Source organism: Uranotaenia lowii, unplaced genomic scaffold, assembly GCF_029784155.1.
Source record: "Uranotaenia lowii strain MFRU-FL unplaced genomic scaffold, ASM2978415v1 HiC_scaffold_955, whole genome shotgun sequence".
NCBI lineage: Eukaryota > Metazoa > Arthropoda > Insecta > Diptera > Culicidae > Uranotaenia > Uranotaenia lowii.
The window spans coordinates 1-8,428 of NW_026598928.1; the positions used below are offsets into that span (position 1 = coordinate 1).

At 38.5% G+C, this 8,428-nt stretch overlaps 1 long non-coding RNA gene and 1 pseudogene across 1 annotated transcript; one reads left to right on the top strand and one right to left on the bottom strand.

The window, feature by feature from the left end:
• The first annotated feature begins 1,149 nt into the window (after positions 1 to 1,149).
• LOC129760994 (translocon-associated protein subunit alpha-like) lies at positions 1,150 to 3,940 on the top strand (annotated as a pseudogene).
• A 791-nt stretch (positions 3,941 to 4,731) lies between these two features.
• LOC129760995 (uncharacterized) lies at positions 4,732 to 7,544 on the bottom strand. The gene is made up of 5 exons (XR_008740421.1): positions 7,530 to 7,544; positions 7,143 to 7,448; positions 6,708 to 7,056; positions 6,519 to 6,645; positions 4,732 to 5,036 (listed from the first exon to the last, which is right to left on the bottom strand). It is a non-coding gene; the product is annotated as an uncharacterized LOC129760995 (long non-coding RNA).
• Positions 7,545 to 8,428: the final 884 nt, after the last annotated feature.

Below are 8,428 nucleotides of genomic sequence, written 5' to 3' on the forward strand. Positions count from 1 at the left end.
TTTGAAGTTGGCGCCTTCCTTTAGTTTGGCAAGATGTTCAATTCTTTCGTTATTGCGTAATCCGTTTCACATCTTGAAGGATGTTCCGGGATACATATTCATCCTTATACAACTCCGGCTAACTAAGTTGGATTAGTTACACTAGCAGAGCTATGAGTGCCTAAATTACTGAGACTGGTAGGCTGGGATTTGCGGCTAAATCGTTCAAACGTAGCTACGGATGCCAACTCCATGGTGTTATAGACAGAAACCTTGTATGTTACCGGCACTCAGACAACGCATCTGGATCGAAACAAGAAAGCTTTTATACCTCATCCAGTCCGAAAGATAGAGGAAAATACGCGTACGAATGATACGAATAGCTGGCTTCAATGTCAATGTTATGAACACCCAACACAAAACAAAATCGAGATCAAAACATTTCAGATTGACATTGACATTGACGTTTTGTGGACCGGCTGCGTGCATTTTGCAGGATGCCAAAGTCAGTACTAAATTTATTAGAACACTTGCAGGATGGCAGCGATCAGTACTAAATATATCTCGCGTGAGCTTTCATTACGTCGAATGAAACAAAATTTGAAAAATAGAGATATTCACTAAAAAAGCTTCATTATAACATTATCTACCTATGTGATTGATAAAACAATCAATTTAAACCCTTTTAATATATAAAATTTAAGACTTCCAAAATGACGAATGAAACAAAACCTTGATTGCCAATTTCAATGTTGCTTACGTCCCTTCTTCCAAACGGCGAATGTTCAGAGGAAAAAAACCTAGCACATTCGCTATGGATTCCATGAGCAAACGAGTGTATACAGGTAGAGGTTATCAGAATATCAACCTGGCAATGAATATTATTTCAGATTCTTCTTTTCAAGCGTTCTTAAATCGATACTCAAGCAGGCTTTCGAACGCTGTAAAATAATGCAGCAAGGAAAAGAAACCGAACAGCAGCAGTAGCAGCAAACCTAACAACTAACTGCATCAGGCTGAGCGGCAGCAGCCTGCTGCTGTTAGTCACCCAATCACCCGATTCACACTTTTATTACGCATTCACTAATAAATTTACCGCTGCACTCGACAACTCAATAAGTTAACATTCACTATGCCGAGAAAATTGAAAAATAGAGGATAATAGTTATCCGGCAAATGAGCCATCCTGCAAATGTACTAAAAGTGTTTAGAACAGTGTGCAGCCAATTTAGTACAAGCCAATCGAATGTTTTGGTTGCGTATTGCTTTGCTCTCTTATTCGTAATAGTGAAATTTTGGGGTGTCCATTAAATCCGTCAAAGTTGTTTTTCGGTACAGATTACTCTCGCGTAGTATACAGATTTCAGTGGAAACGTTTCGGATTCAATCCGGAAAGTTCACATCAAACAGATCCTTTTAGGTAGAGCCTGGGTTGGCACGTTTACTGACGTTTTCATCGCAAAACGTCCAGCCGTGCAGCTCGATCGGCTAAGCGGATTTGGCTACCTCATATTATCACGGTTTGCGCTAGCGGATGTAAGTGTCTTTTCCAGTGAATAAATAAAGTGTAAATTTTGTGAATAAACTCAGTGATTCAAGTAGCAGAACAGTTACTTCCGATGAAGAAACTATTGTTCTTTGCTTTGCTGGTTTTTTCGGCGGTTCTCCTTACGGCGGACAACGGTAAGTTTCAATTCATTAGAAGTTCTATCACTTTCACTTCGACGTGGCATTTCGTAACCATAACTTTGGGTTTTTCTATTTCTGGCAGGCTTCCGGTTCAGGGCCAATGCTACCGAGGATGAATTAGACGAGGAATTGGATGTGGAAGTTGAATCCGATGAGGCATCGGTAACCCAAAACGAGGAACCGAAAACAGATGAGGAACCAGAAACGACGAAATCGCCAGATGCTTCTATTTACAAGGCCTCTCTATGTTATGTTACTGGAACTCAACTGGAATTGCCTGCCGGAAATCCTGTCGAATTCCTCGTTGGATTCGCCAATAAGGGAAGTGAAGATATCATAGTAGAAAGAATCGAAGCTTTCTTCCGGTATCCCATGGATTTCAGCTACTTCATTCAAAACTTTTCGGCTATTGCCTACAACTGAGACATTAAACCGGGTCGTTTGTCGTTTGCCGGTCGGCCATTCGGATTGAACATTGCGCTCAACTACCGTGACGCCAGCGGAAATCAGTTTTCCGAAGACGTCTTCAATGAAACCGTTTCGATTATCGAAATCGATGAGGGTCTGGATGGGGAAACGTTCTTCCTGTACGTGTTCCTGGCGGCTGTTGTAGTTTTGTTGCTGGTGCTCGGCCAACAATTCCTGGATCGTATGGCAAGCGTAAACGCTCCCCAGCTGCCCGTGGAAACCGGAACCACAAGTACCAAGGATGTGGACTATGAATGGATTCCACAAGAAACACTCAAGAGGATTCGTAAGTTTTTCTTGTATTTTTTTTCTTATAGAAACTAGACTTTCTTTCTGGAACATATTTCGATAACCAACTTCAAAATCTTCAATGAACGAAAATTGGAAGTCCTAATACTTAATTGTACTAGCCCACTAACGAAAGTGGTTTGTTTCTTCCAGAAAATTCTCCCAAGGGCGACAAAGTGTCCCCGAAGCAAAGCCCACGACAGCGGAAGGCAAAGCGAGCTGACAGTGCCGATGATTGAATCAACGACTTGGAGAACTCATTGCTTTGAGAAGAGTAGCTATCGTTAACAAAGCATAAAACAGAGACACAAATATGTAGAATGCCCATCACCATCATCAACACAAAAAGCACAATCGGCGTGGAACGATAATTCTGGCATTATTTTCCGGAAAGTCGTTTGACCGAATAGTTAGTTGGCATAACAAATTATAATGAAAAAAATTTGTATTATGCGAAAGGTCACATTATGCTAGATAACCGTTACGTGAAATAACCCTAAAGTCAAAACGGGACGAGCCAGATTATTTCCATTGGCAAACATGAGTGATGAGTCCGGTGCGTGACTGCACTCGTTTTTGTGAAGGACATTTATGAACGATTTAGTCAAAATGAGTTGAAAACATCGGAAACTTCCTATTAGAAACATCCACATAAAACAACGTTGTAGTTTATTTTTGTTGTCATAACGTACCAATTGTCGCAATTTGCAATCATTTTGTTAAGGAAGATTTTTTTGATCTTTATAATCAGAACAAACATGATTTTTGTACTGGTAGGAATGAATCGGAGTTCCGACGCAGCAATCGATTGCAGCAGGAAATTGAGCGGTTCGATGATAGAAGCGCATGAATGGATAGAAATGAGATGCGATTATAGAAATGATCCGGTAAGTAAAATATTCCGATTTGAGGTTCAGCAAGAATAAAATTGTTGTATGTTTCCCTATTGTAGAAAGCTTATCCAATGGATCTCGACTTCTAAGGTCTATCGCACTAGTTTGCCTTGGGTTACCTTATCACCTACACCTTGAAGACGATGCTCTCACTTAGCTGTTTGTGGTAGAAGGATGCAAACGAATAGAAGAGACGATATTGAATCCGGATGAAATCGTCAAATCCGCTCGCTGTTGAACTAAAGATGTAGCCATGCTTGGTGTCAAAATCAAGTAGAAGCCATTGTATGCCAAATATTTACTAGAAGAAATTCATCAGATAATCGACGGCGGAGAGTATCCCGTACAATCAACAGCAGAACAAGAAGAAGAAGAGAGTATCCCAATGGACACATGTCTGTCACTGGGGATGTTTGGCCATCTCTCAGTCGATCTTATGGGTTCCAGTTTTGATAGTAAGCGATGATATTTCAAATCCAGCTCGAAATCGAGTAGAGGCAAAGTCTCTTGAGCACCACCACCGGACAAACATTCGGAACATACGACTGGAAGTGCGGAATATAATATGAAATTGAAATTCTTCGATACAAAAATTTACAAATAAAATAAATGTGTTAAATAAGTGTGTTTGTCTGTTTTTTTTTCGGAAAACAAAGTTTAATAAGCTTAAAATACCAAAAAGTGAGCTCGCTATGGTTTTCAATATTTTTATTGTTGTTTGACGATATGCTGTATTGCCATTATTTGATTATTTGATCATTGGATAAAGATAACACGTATGACCAACTCGTTACGGAAAGAGTTAAAAAGGCAATAAAAATGGAATGGTAACTGTACTTACTTCCCTGTATCGTTGAAGGATGAATCATCCTTCGGGATGAAAATCCAGAGAAAAATTAAAAGAATTCCCTGTTTCGTAAGGCTATAGTTTGGATAAGGACTAGTAGAGAGGTGCCACCGGTTACAGTTACGTTGCTTCTAAAATTTATAATGACCTACGTTTGAATGGTCGGTGGCATCATCATCATTTTGATTTTTCAAATCAAGAAAATCATGTAAATTAAACTCGCACCCTTTTCCTTTCCCAAAAGTAGTTTTGATGCTAATAGTTGAGATGCCGCAAGTCTCCTGCTAACAAAGTATAAAGAAATTGATAAAATTGGCACACACATCCTTTAGAAGTGCACGACTTTAATAAACCTATTTGGGAAAAAAGTTATATATAATAAGTATATTAATAAAAAAAGAAATATTCTAGGATTCGGCTTGTTTTGTTCGTTGTTTTTTTAACATATTTAATGCCTTTTTTATAGAGATAAACAAGTTATTTCATAAAACGCATAAATAGGTAATACATTTGTCCAGCTTTTTTAAGTCACAAGTATTTTTTTTGCAATATATTTATTTATTTATTTATTTTTTTAATTTCTTTATTCGAAACGGCTTATACCTTGAGGCTTCAAGGAGCCAAACTCGTTTTGTATGTTCACAATTGTTTGCTTAGGTCTACAACACTATTTTTTTTTTATCAATATAGGGATTCGCTTCACGTAATTTTCCATCCGGCGAAATTTTCATTTTCGAGTAAGTACAACCACTGGTACAACTTTATTTATGGTAGGGTTCAACAACCTCAATTATACGACAATAGATAAGTACAATTGGTCAGCAGTAGGTGTTGGGTGACACTTGGCTTGAAGCTTGAAGTGTCCGGGAAAGCTGAAAAAAATTAAGTCTTATTTTTATTTTCCGAAAAAAAAAATCTATATAGATATATAAAAATGAATGTTTGTCTGTCTGTCTGATTGTTCTCTATAGACTAGAAAACTACTGTTCCGATCAACGTGAAATTGGGTGTATGAGAGGGTAGGAGATGGTTTCAACAATACTTTCAAATCAGGAAGGGCTTCCATACAAAATTAACATAAAATATGGAACACCCATACAATTTTTAAGCATATTCCATAAAATTTCGTGGCGAATCAAATTTTTGCAGCATGAATCTATTTGTTGTCTTGTTGGACAAATTTTGACATATTCTGATGATTCATTGTATTGAAACCCCTTTGCCACTGTTAAAATGAGGGAGCTCCCATATACATTCAATATAATAGGTGATAGAATCCCATTAATTTTCAAACTATTTCCACCAAATTTGGCACACATCAAACTTTATAGTTTAAACTTCATAAGGCGTTTCCCTGTATTTAAAAGGGACTTCTATACAAATTAATCAAACATATGAAAAAAATCCTTATATAAATTTCAATCCTTATATAAATTTCAGGATATTTTCATTAAAATTCGATGCAAATAAATTTTCTCATTCCGGAGATCGTACAAAATCAGATTCCGGAAGTTAAATTGAATTATTTGGTACAAAAATTAAAATCAACATTCCTATTTACCAGAAACGAAAATTCAGATTTAACTAAAAAACTGACTAAATCGTGTTTCAACTGTCAAGACAGCAACCGTTTTGCAGAAAATCTTCTGTGGAAAGGGAATGTAGTCAGAAGCGCTCTTGATGATTTTCAATCATTTTTGTTAACAATGAGCGTTACTATTTTAAAGGGTAATTTTATACGAGACATTTCCTTCTTCCTTGTTTGCAGCCGATCGAAAAAATTTACAGTATCGTTCATAATTGTATAGAAATTGGAAGCACGCGCACTGTCACTCCGACTTTGAACATCCATAAATTTTCACTCTGATGATATTTCTTGATCAAATTTTCTGCGTAAGATAGATCAACTATCACGCTATTTTAAAATTTGTGCGGCCTGAGATACAGTAGTTCTACAAAAATCGGACGTTTTGGACTTTCGCCATTCAAATTGCAATATCTCAGGAAATACGCAACATTTTTTACTGAAATTTTGCAGGGTGGTTGTTGGAATATTGAGTAAGCATTGAGTTTCTGAGATATTGCAATTTGAATGGCAAAAGTCCAAAAAGTCCGATTTTTGTAGAACTACTATATCTCAGGCCAAACAAACTTTAGAAAGCTCAAATTTTGTGATATAATAGTGTGATAGTTGATCAATCTTACAGAGTAAAAAGTTATGGATGTTCAAAGTCGAAATGACAGTGCGCGTGCTTCCAATTTCTATACAATTATTAACGGTACTGTAGTTCGGAATGCGGATGCTCAGCACTGGTGAAAAAAAAAATGACTCTAAGAAACTTCGGACTGCTCACCCTAACTTTCTAGATTTAGACTGGTGCTTTAAAAAGGCGGCTTGGTAGCTCGCGTACACTCATGCGGATGACTCGACGTTTGCCTCCGTCATCCTTGCTGTGCCGCCGATTCCATTTTCTCGCGAACCTGCAGTGAATGTTGGAGGTTTTTGACTTTAGACTAAAATTTATGTTTTCGTTAGAACTTACCTCGAACTTCTGCCCTATCAAAGTTCCTCCTGATTGAAATACCTTGACCAAAGTCTTTTGGACGCGTCAGTGCGATCGAATTGGGAAGGCAAAGCCGACTGTTGAGGAATCCTGGGAGATTTTTTGTGGTGAACAAAAAGGTCTGGCATCCGCATCCTACGAATTTATTGTGGTCACACATTATCGTCCAGCGCATGACGGAAGTGAGTAAACGGGGCGGCGAACAATGTTAGATCCAACAACGTCGACGTTTAATTGAAGGAGTTCATAAAATCTAGAAATTTCCGTCGACTGTTGATGAATCGTTAATCCTGTCCTGCTAACAGGACAACAGAAGCCGATTCCGCCGCTGGAAAAGTTAGAAAAAAAAATGTTAGTAACATCCCTTTAACTTGAATTTTTTAAATTTTAAAGCATAACAAATCAGCTACTAACCTGATCTGAAGTTGATCTGTTCTTCCCGCTGCCTAAGGGCCATTTTTCGCCTTAGCTACAGCCGCTGCTTCTGAAAAAGGTTCGACCGGGACGAATCCAATCGATTGATTTGAGTTGAATCAGATTTCTCGATTTTTGATGTAATTGAGGAAAGTTTTCTGCCAGGCGATGCAGGATGACATAGATCTGTACTAAAAAGATCATAACAAAGCTCTCACGCTAACACTGGCTTGACGTATGATTGAACATTTTAAACTTATATTTTTGCATTATATTATGGCGCCGGATAGCTAAATTCATGCCATCCTGCAAATGTTCCAAAATAATTTAGTACAGATCCATGCCATCCTGCAACCGAACGGTGCCATTCTCAAGGGATGTCTATACATAGGCTGCGTTCTCTGCAGGATGGCATGGATCTGTACTAAATAATTTTTCGTTTTCCGTCGTTTGTTTTGATTTTGATATTCATCTTGCTTTCGGTAATGCCCGGTTAAAATTTTAGAAAATCATTTGCTCAACGCTAATTTTCGTCGGGACAGAAGTGTGGAGTGCATTTAGGTCTCGATCACAGGAAGAATTACGGAAAGATTTAGATACCCGAATGTTTTGTATTGTGTGATTGTTTGCCGGTTCGAAATTCGTTGGGGTATCGTTTTAGTTAAACATGAATCCGTCGGAAGTGATGTTGTAAGTTTACTCGAACGTCCATTGATCGTTTTTTCCGGGATTTTGCTAGTGATATAAGATAATTGTCGCGAATTGCTTCGGTTCGGCTCATGATGACCGGTGAATATTACCCCCCTGGAAGAGTGATCAATAGATGGTTTGCTGAAGAAGCAATTCTACAAGTCGCAAGAGGGGCAAGCGAGAGCGGAAGTGGGAAAAGCCTTGTACTTGTTGCAGGATAATCCGGATGCGTTGTCCAAGTGCAGTTAACATCCCAGCCTCAGGTCTCTCAGCCTACAAGGTTTGGTAATGCAGACAATGATGGCTTCGAATGGTGAAACTTACCAGGGGCCTCGGTTGGAGCACTGCAATTTCTAGCTAGAACGTTGTCTATGGGGAAAACAATTTTTGCTATAATATTAGCTACATAGAGGATGCCCAGCACCGGCTTTCATACGCTTGATGGACCTGCTTCGAAATTGTTTTGAAGTTGATTGGGCGGAACCTCAGCATATGATCCCGATTAACTGGCGACCGGCGGGTGATTGTTTTTTCGATCGAGAGAAAATGCTTGGCTGCAAAGTGTTCCATTGGCGTTGGCTTCAGTTAACATTTTA